General features: G+C 44.1%; 2 long non-coding RNA genes across 2 annotated transcripts; one reads left to right on the forward strand and one right to left on the reverse strand.

Moving 5' to 3' along the window:
- Positions 1-221: 221 nt before the first annotated feature.
- Positions 222-782, reverse strand: LOC143933179 (uncharacterized). The gene is made up of 2 exons (XR_013263026.1): positions 599-782; positions 222-446 (listed from the first exon to the last, which is right to left on the reverse strand). It is a non-coding gene; the product is annotated as an uncharacterized LOC143933179 (long non-coding RNA).
- A 21-nt stretch (positions 783-803) lies between these two features.
- LOC143933180 (uncharacterized) lies at positions 804-1,372 on the forward strand. The gene is made up of 2 exons (XR_013263027.1): positions 804-995; positions 1,148-1,372. It is a non-coding gene; the product is annotated as an uncharacterized LOC143933180 (long non-coding RNA).
- Positions 1,373-19,796: the final 18,424 nt, after the last annotated feature.

Raw genomic sequence — 19,796 nt, forward strand, 5'->3', positions numbered from 1 at the left:
GCTCACCCTATTCCCAAAAAATTATTAAAAGATAATTTAGAAGACTAGAAAAAATGGACGGTAACACCCCAATGCAGGGTCAGAGGGCGCTGATCACCCCTGGTATGTTGAAAACAAAAAACGAAAGTATCCCCAGAGTGGGGTTTTTTTAACAGCGTAAATTACCTGTGGAGGCTAGTTTATGTATATATGGAAATAAATACTGACATGTGGCAAAAAAATAATAATACAAATGTTTATTAGTAAAAAAGAGGATTGAACAGGTGACACAGTGGTCAGGGACTGAGCTCCACTAAGTGAATAAAAATATATGATATTACATGGATAAACAGAATACAATTATAATGCCTAGACCATAATACCACTGTAGATACAGTAAAAAATAGATAATGTGGACCCTTTACGCGTTTCGACCCTCTCGGGGGTCTTCTTCAGAAGGTTTTTATCTATTGTAAAAGAAGGAAGACAAACATAAATACATATCCATACATGGTGCACTGTACTGTACTAGAAATAATCTGCTGTAAGCAGAATATACACCAAACATTGCATGGTTACATAATTAACAGTCAATTGGTATACATTGCATAATAGATACCTATATCATTCACGTAGGAGATCCTCTTTGAAAGACAGAAATAAGCTCCGCCATTTCTCCCATATCCTTCACAGATGCGCCAAACTTGCATAGTTGAAGTTGGTCGCTATGCTCTACCGAAAAGGGAGAGCAAGGGAACGGAGTTCAAGGGATAAATGACTTACAGGGGATCACATCGCTATTGCTACCTCCACTATTTTATATTGGAGGTAGCAATAGCGATGTGATCCCCTGTAAGTCATTTATCCCTTGAACTCCGTTCCCTTGCTCTCCCTTTTCGGTAGAGCATAGCGACCAACTTCAACTATGCAAGTTTGGCGCATCTGTGAAGGATATGGGAGAAATGGCGGAGCTTATTTCTGTCTTTCAAAGAGGATCTCCTACGTGAATGATATAGGTATCTATTATGCAATGTATACCAATTGACTGTTAATTATGTAACCATGCAATGTTTGGTGTATATTCTGCTTACAGCAGATTATTTCTAGTACAGTACAGTGCACCATGTATGGATATGTATTTATGTTTGTCTTCCTTCTTTTACAATAGATAAAAACCTTCTGAAGAAGACCCCCGAGAGGGTCGAAACGCGTAAAGGGTCCACATTATCTATTTTTTACTGTATCTACAGTGGTATTATGGTCTAGGCATTATAATTGTATTCTGTTTATCCATGTAATATCATATATTTTTATTCACTTAGTGGAGCTCAGTCCCTGACCACTGTGTCACCTGTTCAATCCTCTTTTTTACTAATAAACATTTGTATTATTATTTTTTTGCCACATGTCAGTATTTATTTCCATATATACATAAACTAGCCTCCACAGGTAATTTACGCTGTTAAAAAAACCCCACTCTGGGGATACTTTCGTTTTTTGTTTTTAAAAGATAATTTAAACCTCTATAGTGGTGTATACCCTATCCAATTACTATGTCCTGAAGTTTAGGGAAAAACAGGAAGATGTACTGTTAATGATTTATCTGTATGTCACTTTAGAAATTTGTGAGGAAACAAGTTAGATCGACATCAATGTTCATTTCTCTCGGTTGAAGGGTATCCATTAAACAAATCCATTTGGTTTCATTTTGTGAGATTTTTATTCTTTTATTTTCTCCTCTCCAATGACCTTTAATTTTATCTATAGCATAAAATGTCCTACATGTGGGGTCTCTATTATGGTGGTTCCTGAAGTGTCTTGAAACACTATGCTTTTTGAATCCATTCTTTATATTGGTCACACGCTCTCGGATTCTGATGTGTAGTTGCCTGGTAGTCCTGCCTATGTATTTGTTTGTTGCACAGGCACTCTATCACGTACGTCACATGTGTATTGCAGGTAATTAGTTCATTGATTTTAAATTCTCTTCAGTTGGATTGTGAGCTAAAAGTTGTTTTCTTTTTCTCAGTTTTTTTTGCTAGTCCTGCATGGTAAACATTTTCCACACTTAAAAAAACCTGCTCCAAACACATATACATGGCATTGTCTGCTCTAATCACCCATACATTGAATTGTCTGCTCCAATCACCCATACATCGTATTGTCTGCTCCAATCACCCATAGATGGCATTGTCTGCTCCAATCACCCATACATCGCATTGTCTGCTCCAATCACCCATACATCGCATTGTCTGCTCCAATCACCCATACATCGCATTGTCTGCTCCAATCACCCATACATCGCATTGTCTGCTCCAATCACCCATAGATGGCATTGTCTGCTCCAATCACCCATACATTGCATTGTCTGCTCCAATCACCCATACATCGCATTGTCTGCTCCAATCACCCATGCATCGCATTGTCTGCTCCAATCACCCGTACATCGCACTGTTTTCTCCAATCACCCATGCATCACATTGTCTGCTCCAATCACCCTTACAACACATTGTTTGCTCCAATCACCCGTACATCGCATTGTCTGCTCCAATCACCCGTACATCGCATTGTCTGCTCCAATCCCCCGTATATATCGCACTGTTTGCTCCAATCACCCATACATTGCATTGTCTGCTCCAAACACATATACATGGCATTGCCTGCTCCAAACACATATACATGGCATTGTCTGCTCCAATCACCCATACATTGCATTGTCTGCTCCAATCACCCATATATCGCATTGTCTGCTCCAATCACCCATACATCACATTGTCTGCTCCAATCACCCATACATCGCATTGTCTGCTCCAATCACCCATACATCGCACTGTTTGCTCCAATCACCCATACATCGCATTGTTTGCTCCAATCACCCATACATCCCATTGTCTGCTCCAATCACATATACATGGCATTGTCTGCTCCAATCACCCATACATTGCATTGTCTGCTCCAATCACATATACATGGCATTGTCTGCTCCAATCGCCCATACATTGCATTGTCTACTCCAATCACCCTTACGTTGTATTGTCTGCAGGGACAGATCCCATCCTATCCAAATCCCCCATACCATTGTCTGCTGTCAGATTTAATCCTCTTCGTAGGCATTCCATACCCTATACCCCTAGATACTGCACTGTTTGCTCCAACCTCATACAGATACCTATGTATTGTATTGTCAGCTGTCCCTAGGGCAGTGTTAATTTTGCAAAAAAAAGGGGAGGACACACTGTCAAAAAATGGGCACTTTAAACCAAGCAGTTTAATTCAATAAATTTATTAGAAATCCACTTATGCCGCGTACACACAATCAAACAATCCGGTGGAAAAGTCCGGAGGAGTCAAGTTCGCCGTACAATCCCCCCGTGTGTGGGCTCCGGCGGACTTTTTTTACCCAAAAGTCCGGCGGACTAAGAAAGTAGTTTTGCACCAAAATATGTCCGCCGGACTTGAAATGAACGGACTTTTCCCACACGGAGAAAAGTCCATTCATTTTGAGCACGGCTCCTGGTAGCCGGGACCAGCGAGGGAAGCATTGCTGGCCCTGTCACCTGGTATGGACTTAAAGGGGAAGCCCTACACAGAAAAAACGGCGTGGGGGTCCTCCCCTTAGGTCCATATCAGACCCTTATCTGAGCACGCAACCCGGACGGTCAGAAAAGGTGGTGGGGACGATCGAGCGCCCCCCCCTGAGCTGTACCAGGCCACGTGCCCTTAACATGGGGGGTGCTTTGGGGAAGGGGGGCCATGCAGCCCCCATGTGGATGAGGACAAGGGCCTCTTTCCAACAACCCTGGACATTGGTTGTCGGGGTCTGCGGGCGGGGGGCTTATCGGAATCTGGGAGCCCTCTTTAATAAGGGGCCCCCGGATCCCAGCCCCCCACCCTATGTGAATGAGTATGGGGTACAATGTACACCTACCCATTCACCTGTGAAAAAATTGAAATAAAACACAAGGGTTAAAAATATTTTATTGCACAGCTCCGGGGGTCTTCTTCCATCTCCGGGGGTCTTCTTGCCGGACTCCTCCGCTATCTTCTGCTAGCTCTTTTACTAGCGGAGGAGCCCGGCTTTCTTCTTCGTTGCCGCTCTCTTCTTCTGACTTCGGGGGTCTTGAACCCCTCTTCGGGGGTCTTGTCCCCCTCTTTCGTTCTACTTGCCAAGCCTCCGTGCCTTCTTCTATCTCTTTTACAAGTGGTGGCCCGGTCTTCTATCGCTGCTGTCGCCACTGTCTGCGTCATTGCTTGCTGTTCTTCTGTTCTTCTCTTCTTGGGCTGTTCGCTCGTCGCTGTCTCTGGCCACAATGACAGGGACGCGGCATGCGGCGACTTATATAGGACATTGCCGAGTGATGTCCCTGCCCATTATGATGTCACAGTTCCAGAGGATGCTGGGACTGTGACCTAGTCCGCCAGAAAAGTCCCATGTGTGGGCAGGTCCGCTCGTTCAGCCAGTCCGGCGGACTTTACGGTGGTTTGTCCACCAGACTAAGTCCGCCGGATAGTCTGATCGTGTGTATGCAGCATTACTAGCACCTTCCATCATTGAAAACACAATGCATACAAAAACATTTATTAAAAAAACAGATTGTTATCCCATGTGCTGGAAATTATTTGATATAATCAGATCAAAAACTTTTTTTTTACGGATTGTAAAAGTGTATCCCAACTGCCACCCACTAATTGTGGTAGTTGGACAATACTCCAATGAACACGCCAAGACAATAGTGAGTGAGGTATAGATTAGATTGCGGCATCAATTAGAAAAGAGTTCTATCTGGGAACCAAAGTTCTAGTAAAGATAATATGCTGTTGTAGATAAGTAAAGTACATCTCTCTGTTCTCTAGAGAGGTACATTCATAGGCAGATAATGTTTCTCCATATAATCATACAATGTTTTTTTATCAATTGCTCTTTGAGCAGGAAATGTTTTAAGTTCAGGTAGATTCCTATAGCAGTCAGGTGTGTTCATCTGTAAATATGAACAACATGAATGCAGCTTTATATGCAAAAAAAATGATTGAGGGGGTGGGGTGACACCATGTTTTACCGCACCAGGTGACACCAACCCTAGTGATGTCACTGCCCACACAGTTAGAATGCACTCCCTAGGGACACATGTCATTTTTTATAATGTTAACCTCTTCCCTGTCAGTGTCATTAGTACATTGACAGTGCATATTTTGTAGCACTGATCACTGTATTAGTGTAACTGGTCCCAAAAAACGTTTCAAAAGTGTCACTTAGTGTCCAATTTGTTTGCCGCAATGTCTCAGTCCCGCTATAAGTCGCTGATTACTAGTAAAAAAATTAAAATAATTACACATTCCATATATATATGTATATATATATATATATATATATATATATATATATATATATATATCCCATAGTTTGTAGACACTATTACTTTTGTGCAAACCAATCAATATATGCTTATTGGGATTTTCTTTTACCAAACATACGTAGCAGAATAGATATTGGCCATGTCGCAAAAAAATTACCTGGTCATAAAGGGGTAAACCTTCTGGGGCTGAAGGGCTTAAAAGCTTAAAGGTGTTTCTTGGTTCTTCGTTAGAGCAGTGGTCATCAACCCTGTCCTCAGGGCCCACTAACAGGTCAGGTGGGCCCTGAGGACAGGGTTTATGACCACTGCATTAGAGTGTTGCATGACTGAGTAATTGACATTCAATTGTCATTCAGGCTGTGACAGTACTGGAATCTAAAAAATGTTGTGTGAAACAATCCGGTCTTAAAGTGGTTAAACAAATTACATTCTAAAGAGTCTACTTTTAATTATTCCTCTGCCCTCTACCCTTTGTTTTGTTTTTCTTATTATTATCTTCCTTTCTCATTTTATTCTTCTTGCTAGTTTTATTTTTCGTAGTATTTTTGTGGCAGTACATTTTTTTTGTTTATTGTTTGACTTTTAAACAGTTTAATGAATAAACTTTTCTGCCTACACCTGATGACAAGCTGATTGTAACAAAACTGTAACCATGTTAACTTTTTCTCACATTTTGATGATGTGAGAAACAAAGTATATTGTTGTTTATTACTAGTGATAGAAAGGACACTTCTTAGCTTGTTATTCAATTACTCTTCCTTTGAATTAGGAAAAACAAAAACGTAGGCATCAAAGCTACCCTGTGACTAGTTTTAATTGTTCAGTCAACAGTAAAGAAACATTTATATAATGCAAATGAAAGTTTTGTATCAACATCAAAAATATTGAAGGCTTCGACTACTCATAGAATAATACAATGCTTCTCCAACTTGTAGCTGAATTGTAAAGAGTTTTGTACAAACTATTCTTACATAGAACAAAGCAAATGGTCCATTTTAGTTAGTGTGCCTACAAACTATTATTCCATAACCCCAAAGATTTTTACTATAATAAGAGAGGTGATTGTAGCCATATTAGTGCAGTTGTGACAGAGAAAAATGAGTATTGTCCGTGATACTTTTTTTATTTGCACTAACAAATACCCCGAGACATAACCTGAAAGCTTGTCCTGAAAAAGTGTATGTTAGTGCAAATAAAAAAAGTATCATGGACAGTACTCATTTTTCTCTGTCTACTATAATAAGACATATGAAACAGTGTCACAAAATATGCTTCTAGGTAAAAGAAGAATGCACATGTATTGTATGTCATTGTTATACTGTCCTAAACAAAATAGCAAGAATAGGTTGAAGTATAAAAGTGCAGAGATCAGTTTTCTACATGATACCCAATTGTAGGGATGAGCTCAGGCGTGTTCGCATGGAACACGTGCAGAGCCCGCCAGGAAGTGAGTGCAGCGCTGCGCTAATCACAAGCAGTGAGACATTGCCCCGATGTGCAGCTGCAGAGATCGGGCAATGTCTCACTGCCTGTGATTAGCGCAGCGCTTCCTGGTGGGCTCTGCACGTGTTCCATGCGAACACGTCTGAGCTCATCCCTACTCAATTATCCAAAAAAGGATTAGAGATGGACTAACTTTGTATTTATCATTTCACCAACATTTTGGGGAAATCTGGATCCTTTCAATAACATTTTTCTATTAGATTGAATGTACTGAACTCAATATGTAAGGGAAAATCAAGGTTTTAGTTATCTGTTGTGGCAGCACAGTGGATTAGAGGTTAGCACTTCTGCTTTGCAGTTAAAGAGTCATCAGTTCTAAACCCAACCATAACACTAAGTGCATGTTCTCCCATGCTTGAATGGGTTTCCTTCCATATTTCATAGACACATTGGTCAGCTATTGGTTCCTGACTAAATTGGCCCTAGAATGTATGCATGTTGAACTGGAGGTTGTCTTTTTTTCAACCAGATTAACTATGTGAGGTACTTACCTTTAATTGTAAGCTTCATGAGAACACAGACTGATATGAATGTACAATACTTGTAAATTATCTGTGCTATATACATAAATAAAAACATTTGGTTAAACGTGAAATTAATCATTTTTCCTCTAAATCAAGTGCAATAAAATCATCCCAAGTGAGAATCACACTATTGCAATTTTGCTTGTTTTTTCTTATTTTCTTCTCTTAATAAGCTGCTGATCCAAAAATATGCTCTAAGGGAAAATATAATGGCTGAGGGAAATTTGTGGGTTGTTTTTTACATTACAAGTTTTGAAACTTTTAGGTATTGTGTGTATATAGGTATAAAACAAATTCTTTGATTTATGAAAACATTTAATAAATAACAAGCAATATGGATGAGTTAACCGCTTAAGGGCCGCTCCACGTACATTTACTGTGGCAGGGCAGCTCTTAAGCACAAAATCATGTACCTGTGCATGATCTTTTTTAAGGGCTCTGGGGTGCGCGTGCATCACTAGAGCCCCACTCCCACTGTGATTAAACACAGCGGGAGCCAATCAGTAGGTCCGGCAGACCTGACGCCCACCGGAAACCCAGAGATCATTAGGAGAGAGGCAGAACGGTGTTGGTCTGCCTATGTAAACAAGGCAGATCGCCATTTTGCTAGTAAAGAAGGATGGAGATCTTGTTTACCTGCTAAATAGGTACATGGATCTCTGTCTTCCTACAGAACAACCATCCCCCACACAGTTACAAGCATTCCCAGGGAACACAGTTAACCCTCTGATTGCCCCTGATGTTAACCCCTGTCATTAATGCAGTGCCAGTGCATTTTTTTTTTGTTCTGATCACTGTATTGGTGTCACTGGTCCCCAAAAAGTGTCACTTAGTGTCAGATTTGCCAGCAGAATGTTGCAGTCTCACTAAAAATCACTGATCGCCGCCATTACTAGTATAAATAAATAAATAAATAAATAAAAAGTCCATAAATCTATCCTATAGTTTGTAGATGCTAAAACTTTAACGCAAACCAATCAATACACACTTGTTGGGATTTTATTTTACCAAAAACATGTAGCAAAATACATATTGGCCTAAATTGAAAAATACATTTGTTTTTGTTTTTTTACTGGATATGTTTTATAGCAGTAAGTAAAAAATATTGTTGTTTTTCTTTTTCAAAATTGCCAGTCTTTTTTTGTTTATAGTGCAAAAAAGAAAAACCACAGAGGTGATCAAATACCACCAAAAGAAAGCTCTATTTCTGGCAAAAAAAGGACATCAATTTTAGTTGGGTACAGTGTCACACAACCATGCAATTTTCAGTTAAAACAATGCAGTGTAATATCACACAAGATGGCCTGGTCAGGAAGGGGTAAACTTTCCTGAAGCCGAAGTGGCAACAAAAAGGCAGCTGAACACTCAGATATGTTCTGATCATCTTCCAGATTGTCTCTGTGGTTAATTTTTTATGTGGAGTGGAAGCACCTGTCAAACATTTCTGGTGCCTCTGCTTATCAAAGGGTAGACACAATAGATCGTTGCAGCAGGAATGGTCATTATTTCCCATGGAAATTGCTTGGAACTGCCCATGGAGAGAGTATTGCCATCTGATTCAACCAAAAACATCTGGAAAGGGTGACTGTCATCTCATGTCTATAGGAACTTTTAATTTCGTTAAGTAACTTTGGTAAATAATCTTTATAGCTTGTTCATGCACATCTTGCAGAGACATCTGGTGTTAATAATCATTTAATTGCTGTTAAATAGAATCAAATTGCTTTGAGAACCTCTTCTTGTTTGTCCTTTTCTGAGTGATGTGCTTTAGAATATGTCAAGAAGATGTACCCCGGTGCCTCTCTGAGAATATATAAATTACATACATACAGGAAACACAATTTAAGTATTTTTAGTTGCAGCTAATAGTTATTTTTATTCTATTTTATTCTATCATTAATGTAACTATATTTAATGAGTACAAGCCATATATTGTATATTAACTAAAAATATTTTAAAAATATGTGCATATTATATTAAACATTGTATTGCACTTATTACTTTTGACTGCTTGCAATTAGAGTCTGGCCGAACCCCTCCTGGTTGGGCTTGCTCAGAACTTTCGAGCATCGCAAACGTTTGGACCCAAACTCTGAACCCTATAAACTACTTGCCGACCAGCTCACACGCATTTACATTGGCAAAGTGGCTCCTTCCCGCGGTACCTGTATGGTGGCTCCTTTAAGAGCCATAGCAGGCGTGGGGAAGCCTGTCGACAGCTGATGTCTGAAAAAATAGATGCTCGAACAGGAGTATCGTGTGCAAGAGGCCTAACCCAGAACAAGGCCTGATCAAACCACGTTTGCGTGCAAATTCACATAGGTTTGTTCATTGTCAATGCATGAGTAAGCTACCATGCATGCACGGAAATGTGTGAAAATTAGTGAGAATGCATATGCATGAAAATGAACGAAAATACATAAAAAAAACTGAAAACATAGATGCTCAAACAGGAGTATTGTGTGCAAGAGGCCTTATTGTTTTATTTATGACTTTTTTTATGTACACATTTTTTTGTTTATACTCTTCTTGTAGTAAAAGATCCATCATATCATTTTGCACCCAGAAGAAAAAAAAAACAGCACTGTCAGGGCACTCCCAGCACATAGGTGCACATGATCCAGTTCACAGAACCAACACTTCTACCACTATCCAGTGCTCAGATGCATGCCAGCGTGTACATGCGCACACACACGTAGTCCTCAAACTGACACCAATTGCCCTATTTAAGGAAGTGACCAGACATGAGAGGTTGCTGGATGATCTTCAGCTCCGTTATGCTCCTAGTCTCTTTGCCTTAATTACTATTACCAACTTAGTCTTGTTCTGGATTTCCCTTCTGCTTGACTTCCCATTGTCACCCTAGCTTGTTTTAAGGACTTTGCTTCACTAGTCACCTGTGTATGACATTGGCCTGCATCCTAACTATGCTTCTGCTTTGTCTCCCTGACTTCAATGCATGACCTTGGCTCCAACTCCTGATCTTGTTTCTTTCTTGAACCTAGACTATGCTCATCTGCTTCCAGTACATTCATGCCCACATGATCCTGCACCTGCCACAGGTGACAATACACTACTAGATGCTGTATATCACCTGCTCCTCCACCTGGATGTCCTGTACCATCCTATTGGAGTATCTACCAGTCAGGCATGACCAGAAGCTACACAAGCAAACCAGCCTAGCTGGCACCAGTGCTTCTTTGGTTCTTGCACACCCAGTTACCAACACCAGGAGTGCTTGGACCTCAGTCAAAAGTGAAGCCCCTACTGTCACTTATGCTCCCAACCAAGGTATGAGACAAGCACAGGGGAGGGTCTATTTGAAGGATCACTGTAATAGCCAATCAAAGGCTATCACAGCGATGATTGATCAAAAGCTGGCTCACTCAGAAGAATGCTCACTTATGCCAATAAATTTGGCAACTTGGAAGACATCCAACTTTCTTTTTAATATTGTTATTAGTTTAATAACATACAAAGATACATGGTACTATCAAATTCTGGTAAGGCAGTTCAATTGAGAGAACAGAAACAAAATAGGTATACAATAACAATAATCAACTAAAGCAGACCACTAGGTAAAGCAGGTAGAAGGTCATCCTGCCCGAGGGAGGGTTGTGCTGGGGTTAATTCGAGACTAGGGATGAGCTCGGTGTTCGAGTTGAAAGCATGTTCGACTCGAACCCTGGCTGTTCACCCGTGCGGCGAATCCAGAACTTTGTGTGCTGTTTGCGCCATGTTAGTGGCCATTGCAGTACATTTCTGGCTGATAATTGGCAAGCATGCACTGTGACCCTGCATTCTTGGCCAATCACAGCACCCGCAGCGAAGAGAGCCATAATTGGCCACAGGCAGGATACTTGTGGCCAATTATAGCTCAGGGGGTTTAGTACATGCCCCACACTATATAAGGCCGCCAGCTTGGCGGTCTTGTGTAGTGTGTTGCGGCTACAGGGAGAGCGCAGGATAGGCAGGGACAGTGTCATCTTTTCTTGTGAACCTAACACAGTTACAGTGGGTGTATTGTGCCTCCTGCACAGTATACACCTAAAGCTACCCCTTATTGTTCGTGTTGTTCTGTTTCTATAACACAGGCATCTGCAGCAGTTACAGTGGGTGTATTGTGCCTCCTGTACAGTATACACCTGAAGCTACCAATTGCTGGTGTTGTTCTGTTCCTATACCACAGGCGGCTGCAGAAGTTAGAGTTGGTGTATTGTGCCTCTTGCACAGTATACACCTGAAGCTACCCTTGATTGCTAGTGTTGTTCTGTTCCTATACCACAGGCAGCTGCAGAAGTTAGAGTTGGCGTATTGTGCCTCCTGCACAGTATACACCTGAAGCTCCCCCAATTGCTGGTGTTCTGTTCCTATACCACAGGCAGCTGCAGCAGTTACAGTGGGTGCATTGGGCCTCTTGCACAGTATACAACTGAAGCTACCCCAGATTGCTAGTGTTGTTCGTTTACCATACCACAGGCAGCTGCAGCAGTTACAATCGGTGTATTGTGCCACCTGCACAGTATACACCTGAAGCTACCCACAATTGCTGGTGTTGTTCCATTTCTATACCACAGGCAGCTGGAGCAGTTACAGTCAGTGTATTGTGCCATCTGCACAGTATACACCTGAAGCTACTCCCAATTGCTGGTGGAATTCTGTCTCTATAACACAGGCATCTGGAGCAGTTACAGTCAGTGTATTGTGCCACCTGCACAGTATACACCTGAAACTATCCCCAATTGCTGGTATTTTTCCATTTCTATACTACAGGCATGTAAAGCAGTTACAGTCAGTGTATTGTGCCACCTGCACAGTATACACTTGAAACTACCCTCAATTGCTGGTGTTGTTCTGTTACTATACCACAGGCAGCTGCAGCAGTTACAGTGGGTGTATTGGGCCTCCTGCACAGTATGCAGCTGAAACTACCCCCAATTGCTAGTGTTGTTCTGTTCCTATACCACAGGCAGCTGCAGCAGTTAGAGTTGGTGTATTGTGCCTCCTGCACAGTATACACCTGAAGCTACCCCCAATTGCTGGTGTTCTGTTCCTATACCATAGGAAGCTGCAGCAGTTACAATGGGTGTATTGGGCCTCCTGCACCGTATCTACCTGAAGCTACCCCCAATTCCTAGTGCTGTTCTGTTACTATACCACAGGCAGCTGGAGCAGTTACAGACAGTGTATTGTGCCACCTGCACAATATACACCTGAAGCTACCCCCAATTGCTGTTGTTGTTCCGTTTCTATACTACAGGCATCTGGAGCAGTTACAGTCGGTGTATTGTGCTACCTGCACAGTATACACCTGAAGCTACTCCCAATTGCTGGTGTTGTTCTGTCTCTATATCACAGACAGCTGCAGCAGTTAGAGTCAGTGTATTGTGCCACCTGCACAGTATACACCTGATACTGGTGTTGTTCTGTCTCTATACCATAGGCATTTGGAGCAGTTACAGTCGGTGTATTGTGCCATCTGCACAGTATACACCTGAAGCTACCCTCAATTGCTGGTGTTGTTCTGTTCCTATACCACAAGCAGCTGCAGCAGTTACAGTGGGTGTATTGGGCCTCCTGCACCGTATACACCTGAAGCTACCCCCAATTGCTGGTGTTGTTCTATTTCTATACCACAGGCAGCTTCAGCAGTGAGGCCGCGTACACACGGGCGGACTGTTCGCCCAACTTTGTCCGCTGAACAGTGTTTGGGCGGACAGTCCGCTCGTGTGTGGGCTTTCAGCGGACAGTTTCAGCGGACAGTTTGAGGAACAAGGTTTTTCGGAATTTCCGAAAAACTGTCCGCTGAAACCTTGTTTCAGCGAACAGTCCGCTCGTGTGTAGGCTTGTTCGTCAAACAAAGTTGCGCGCATGCTCAGAAAGGATTTTCACGCCGAAAGTTATAATGCAGTGTATAGGACGTCGTATTTTTCGTCCCGTCGTACGTGCCGTTCACGTCATCGCGCACGGTTTCAGCAAACTGTTCGTCCGTCGTGTGTGGCCATGTCCGTCCATGCTAATTTTGAGCGGACTGTTTGCCGAAACTGTTTGATGGACAAAGTTGGGCGAACAGTCCCCGCGTGTGTACGTGGCCTTACAGTGGGTATATTGTGCCTCCTGCACAGTATACACCTGAAGCTTCCCCAATTACTGGAGTTCTGTTCCTATACCACAGGCAGCTGCAGCAGTTACAGTGGGTGTATTGGGCCTCCTGCACCGTATCTACCTGAAGCTACCCCCAATTGCTAGTGTTGTTCTGTTAATATACCACAGGCAGCTGCAGCAGTTACAGTGGGTGTATTGTGCCACCTGCACAGTATACACCCGAAGCTACCCCCAATTGCTGGTGTTGTTCCCTTTCTATACCACAGGCATCTGGAGCAGTTACAGTCGCTGTATTGTGCCACCTGCACAGTATACACCTGAAGCTACTCCCAATTGCTGGTGTTGTTCTGTCTCTATAACACAGGCAGCTGCAGCAGTTACAATGGGTGTACTGGGCCTCCTGCACCGCATCCACCTGAAGCTACCCCCAATTGTTAGTGTTGTTCTGTTACTATACCACAGGCAGCTGGAGCAGTTACAGATGGTGTATTGTGCCACCTGCACAGTATACACCTGAAGCTACCCCCAATTGTTGGTATTGTTCCGTTTCCATATCACAGGCATCTGGAGCAGTTACAGTCTGTGTATTGTGCCATCTGCACAGTATACACCTGAAGCTACTCCCAATTGCTGGTGTTCTGTCTCTTTACCACAGGAAGCTGCAGCAGTTAGAGTCGATGTATTGTGCCACCTGCACAGTATACACCTGAAGCTACCCCCAATTGCTGGTGTTGTTCTGTCTCTATACCACAGGCAGCTGCAGCAGTTAGAGTCGGTGTATTGTGCCACCTGCACAGTATACACCTGAAGCTACCCCCAATTGCTGGTGTTGTTCTGTTCCTATACCACAGGCAGTTGCAGCAGTTACAGTGGGTGTATTGTGCTACCTGCACAGTATACACCTTTAGCTACTCCCAATTGCTGGTGTTGTTCTGTCTCTATATCACAGACAGCTGCAGCAGTTAGAGTCCGTGTATTGTGCCACCTGCACAGTATACACCTGATACTGGTGTTGTTCTGTCTCTATACCATAGGCATCTGGAGCAGTTACAGTCAGTGTATTGTGCCACCTGCACAGTATACACCTGAAGCTACCCCCAATTGCTGGTGTTGTTCTGTTCCTATACCACAAGCAGCTGCAGCAGTTACAGTGGGTGTATTGGGCCTCCTGCACCGTATACACCTGAAGCTACCCCCAATTGCTGGTGTTGTTCTATTTCTATACCACAGGCAGCTTCAGCAGTTACAGTGGGTGTATTGTGCCTCCTGTACAGTATACACCTGAAGCTACCAATTGCTGGTGTTGTTCTGTTCCTATACCACAGGCGGCTGCAGAAGTTAGAGTTGGTGTATTGTGCCTCTTGCACAGTATACACCTAAAGCTACCCGTGATTGCTAGTGTTGTTCTGTTCCTATACCACAGGCGGCTGCAGCAGTTAGAGTTGGTGTATTGTGCCTCCTGCACAGTATACACCTGAAGCTCCCCCAATTGCTGGTGTTCTGTTCCTATACCACAGGCAGCTGCAGCAGTTACAGTGGGTGTATTGGGCCTCTTGCACAGTATACACCTGAAGCTACCCCCAATTGTTGGTATTGTTCCGTTTCTATATCACAGGCATCTGGAGCAGTTACAGTCGGTGTATTGTGCCATCTGCACAGTATACACCTGAAGCTACTCCCAATTGCTGGTGTTCTGTCTCTTTACCACAGGAAGCTGCAGCAGTTAGAGTCGATGTATTGTGCCACCTGCACAGTATACACCTGAAGCTACCCCCAATTGCTGGTGTTGTTCTGTCTCTATACCACAGGCAGCTGCAGCAGTTAGAGTCGGTGTATTGTGCCACCTGCACAGTATACACCTGAAGCTACCCCCAATTGCTGGTGTTGTTCTGTTCCTATACCACAGGCAGTTGCAGCAGTTACAGTGGGTGTATTGTGCTACCTGCACAGTATACACCTTTAGCTACTCCCAATTGCTGGTGTTGTTCTGTCTCTATATCACAGACAGCTGCAGCAGTTAGAGTCAGTGTATTGTGCCACCTGCACAGTATACACCTGATACTGGTGTTGTTCTGTCTCTATACCATAGGCTTCTGGAGCAGTTACAGTCAGTGTATTGTGCCACCTGCACAGTATACACCTGAAGCTACCCCCAATTGCTGGTGTTGTTCTGTTCCTATACCACAAGCAGCTGCAGCAGTTACAGTGGGTGTATTGTGCCTCCTGTACAGTATACACCTGAAGCTACCCCCAATTGCAGGTGTTGTTCTATTTCTATACCACAGGCAGCTTCAGCAGTTACAGTGGGTGTATTGTGCCTCCTGTACAGTATACACCTGAAGCTACCAATTGCTGGTGTTGTTCTGTTCCTATACCACAGGCGGCTGCAGAAGTTAGAGTTGGTGTATTGTGCCTCTTGCACAGTATACACCTGAAGCTACCCGTGATTGCTAGTGTTGTTCTGTTCCTATACCACAGGCGGCTGCAGCAGTTAGAGTTGGCGTATTGTGCCTCCTGCACAGTATACACCTGAAGCTCCCCCAATTGCTGGTGTTCTGTTCCTATACCACAGGCAGCTGCAGCAGTTACAGTGGGTTTATTGGGCCTCTTGCACAGTATACAACTGAAGCTACCCCCGATTGCTAGTGTTGTTCTGTTACTATACCACCGGCAGCTGCAGCAGTTACAATCGGTGTATTGTGCCACCTGCACAGTATACACCTGAAGCTACCCCCAATTGCTGGCGTTGTTCTGTTTCTATACCACAGGCAGCTGGAGCAGTTACAGTCAGTGTATTGTGCCATCTGCACAGTATACACCTGAAGCTACTCCCAATTGCTGGTGGAATTCTGTCTCTATACCACAGGCATCTGGAGCAGTTACAGTCAGTGTATTGTGCCACCTGCACAGTATACACCTGAAACTATCCCCAATTGCTGGTATTTTTCCGTTTCTATACTACAGGCATGTGAAGCAGTTACAGTCAGTGTATTGTTCCACCTGCACAGTATACACTTGAAACTACCCTTGGTTGCTAGTGTTGTTCTGTTACTATACCACATGCAGCTGCAGCAGTTACAGTGGGTGTATTGGGCCTCCTGCACAGTATGCAGCTGAAACTACCTCCAATTGCTAGTGTTGTTCTGTTCCTATACCACAGGCAGCTGCAGCAGTTAGAGTTGGTGTATTGTGCCTCCTGCACAGTATACACCTGAAGCTACCCCCAATTGCCGGTGTTCTGTTCCTATACCATAGGAAGCTGCAGCAGTTACAATGGGTGTATTGGGCCGCCTGCACCGTATCTACCTGAAGCTATCCCCAATTCCTAGTGCTGTTCTGTTACTATACCACAGGCAGCTGCAGCAGTTACAGATGGTGTATTGTGCCACCTGCACAGTATACACCTGAAGCTACCCCCAATTGCTGGTGTTGTTCCGTTTCTATACTACAGGCAGCTGGAGCAGTTACAGACAGTGTATTGTGCCACCTCCACAATATACACCTGAAGCTACCCCCAATTGCTGTTGTTGTTCCGTTTCTATACTACAGGCATCTGGAGCAGTTACAGTCGGTGTATTGTGCCACCTGCACAGTATACACCTGAAGCTACTCCCCATTGCTGGTGTTGTTCTGTCTCTATATCACAGACAGCTGCAGCAGTTAGAGTCAGTGTATTGTGCCACCTGCACAGTATACACCTGATACTGGTGTTGTTCTGTCTCTATACCATAGGCATCTGGAGCAGTTACAGACAGTGTATTGTGCCACCTGCACAGTATACACCTGAAGCTACCCCCAATTGCTGGTGTTGTTCTGTTCCTACACCACAAGCAGCTGCAGCAGGTACAGTGGGTGTATTGTGCCTCCTGCACCGTATACACCTGAAGCTTCCCCAATTGCTGGAGTTCTGTTCCTATACCACAGGCAGCTGCAGCAGTTATAGTGGGTGTATTGGGCCTCCTGCACCGTATCTACCTGAAGCTACCCCCAATTGCTAGTGTTGTTCTGTTAATATACCACAGGCAGCTGGAGCAGTTAGAGACGGTGTATTGTGCCACCTGCACAGTATACACCTGAAGCTACCCCCAATTGCTGGTGTTGTTCTGTTTCTATACCACAGGCATCTGGAGCAGTTACAGTCGCTGTATTGTGCCACCTGCACAGTATACACCTGAAGCTACTCCCAATTGCTGGTGTTGTTCTGTCTCTATAACACAGGCAGCTGCAGCAGTTACAATGGGTGTACTGGGCCTCCTGCACCGCATCCACCTGAAGCTACCCCCAATTGTTAGTGTTGTTCTGTTACTATACCACAGGCAGCTGGAGCAGTTACAGATGGTGTATTGTGCCACCTGCACAGTATACACCTGAAGCTACTCCCAATTACTGGTGTTCTGTCTCTTTACCACAGGAAGCTGCAGCAGTTAGAGTCGATGTATTGTGCCACCTGCACAGTATACACCTGAAGCTACCCCCAATTGCTGGTGTTGTTCTGTCTCTATACCACAGGCAGCTGCAGCAGTTAGAGTCGGTGTATTGTGCCACCTGCACAGTATACACCTGAAGCTACCCCCAATTGCTGGTGTTGTTCTGTTCCTATACCACAGGCAGTTGCAGCAGTTACAGTGGGTGTATTGGGCCTCCTGCACCGTATACACCTGAAGCTACCCCCAATTGCTGGTGTTGTTCTATTTCTATACCACAGGCAGCTTCAGCAGTTACAGTGGGTGTATTGTGCCTCTTGCACAGTATACACCTGAAGCTACCCCCAATTGCTAGTGTTGTTCTGTTCCTATACCACAGGCAGCTGCAGCAGTTAGAGTTGGTGTATTGTGCCTCCTGCACAGTATACACCTGAAGCTTCCCCAATTGCTGGTGTTCTGTTCCTATACCACAGGCAGCTGCAGCAGTTACAGTGGGTGTATTGGGCCTCCTGCACCGTATCTACCTGAAGCTACCCCAAATTGCTAGTGTTGTTCTGTTACTATACCACAGGCAGCTGGAGCAGTTACAGACGGTGTATTGTGCCACCTGCACAGTATACACCTGAAGCTACCCCCAATTGCTGGTGTTGTTCCGTTTCTATACCACAGGCATCTGGAGCAGTTACAGTCACTGAATTGTGCCACGTGCACAGTATACACCTGAAGCTACTCCAAATTGCTGGTGTTGTTCTGTCTCTATAACAGAGGCAGCTGCAGCAGTTACAATGGGTGTACTGGGCCTCCTGCACCGTATCCACCTGAAGCGACCCCCAATTGTTAGTGTTGTTCTGTTACTATACCACAGGCCGCTGCAGCAGTTACAGTCGGTGTATTGTGCCACCTGCACAGTATACACCTGAAGCTAGCCCCAATTACTGGTGTTGTTCCGTTTCTATACCCCAGGCAGCTGGAGCAGTTACAGTCAGTGTATTGTGCCACCTGCACAGTTTACACCTGAAGCTACTCCCAATTGCTGGTGTAGTTCTGTCTCTATACCACAGGCATCTGGAGCAGTAAAGCCCCGTACACACGAGAGGACTTATGTCCGACAGACTTCCGAAGGAGTTCTGCCGGAGTTCTGCCGGAGTTCTGCCGGAGTTCCGACAGAGTTCTGACGGACTTTTCGACTGAGCGGACTTGGCCACACACAATCACACTAAACTCCGACGGATTCGAACGTGATGACGTACGACTCGACTCGAATAAGGAAGTTCATAGCCAGTAGCCAATAGCTGCCCTAGCGTCGGTTTTAGTCCGTCGGAATAGCATACATGCGAGCGAATTTTTCGAAGGGACCGGCTCCAGCGGAATTCCGTCAGAAAAATTTTAAGCATGTTCCATATTCTAAAGTCCGTCAGACTTTGACGAATCAAAAGTCCGTTGCAGCCCACACACGATCGAATAGTCTGACGGAATCAGTCCGTCGGACTTTGGATGTTGAAAAGTCCGCTCGTGTGTACGCGGCATTACAGTCAGTGTATTGTGCCACCTGCACAGTATACACCTGAAACTATCCCCAATTGCTGGTATTGTTCCGTTTCTATACTACAGGCATGTGGAGCAGTTACAGTCAGTGTATTGTGCCACCTGCACAGTATACACTTGAAACTACCCTCAATTGCTAGTGTTGTTCTGTTACTATACCACAGACAGCTGCAGCAGTTAAAGTGGGTGTATTGGGCCTCCGACACAGTATGCAGCTGAAACTACCCCCAATTGCTAGTGTTGTTCTGTTCCTATACCACAGGCAGCTGCAGCAGTTAGAGTTGGTGTATTGTGCCTCCTGCACAGTATACACCTGAAGCTACCCCCCAATTGCTGGTGTTGTTCCGTTTCTATATCACAGG

The sequence above is a fragment of the Lithobates pipiens genome, unplaced genomic scaffold, assembly GCF_037356315.1.
Source record: "Lithobates pipiens isolate NorthernLeopardFrog02 unplaced genomic scaffold, aLitPip1_a1.2 Scaffold_27, whole genome shotgun sequence".
NCBI lineage: Eukaryota > Metazoa > Chordata > Amphibia > Anura > Ranidae > Lithobates > Lithobates pipiens.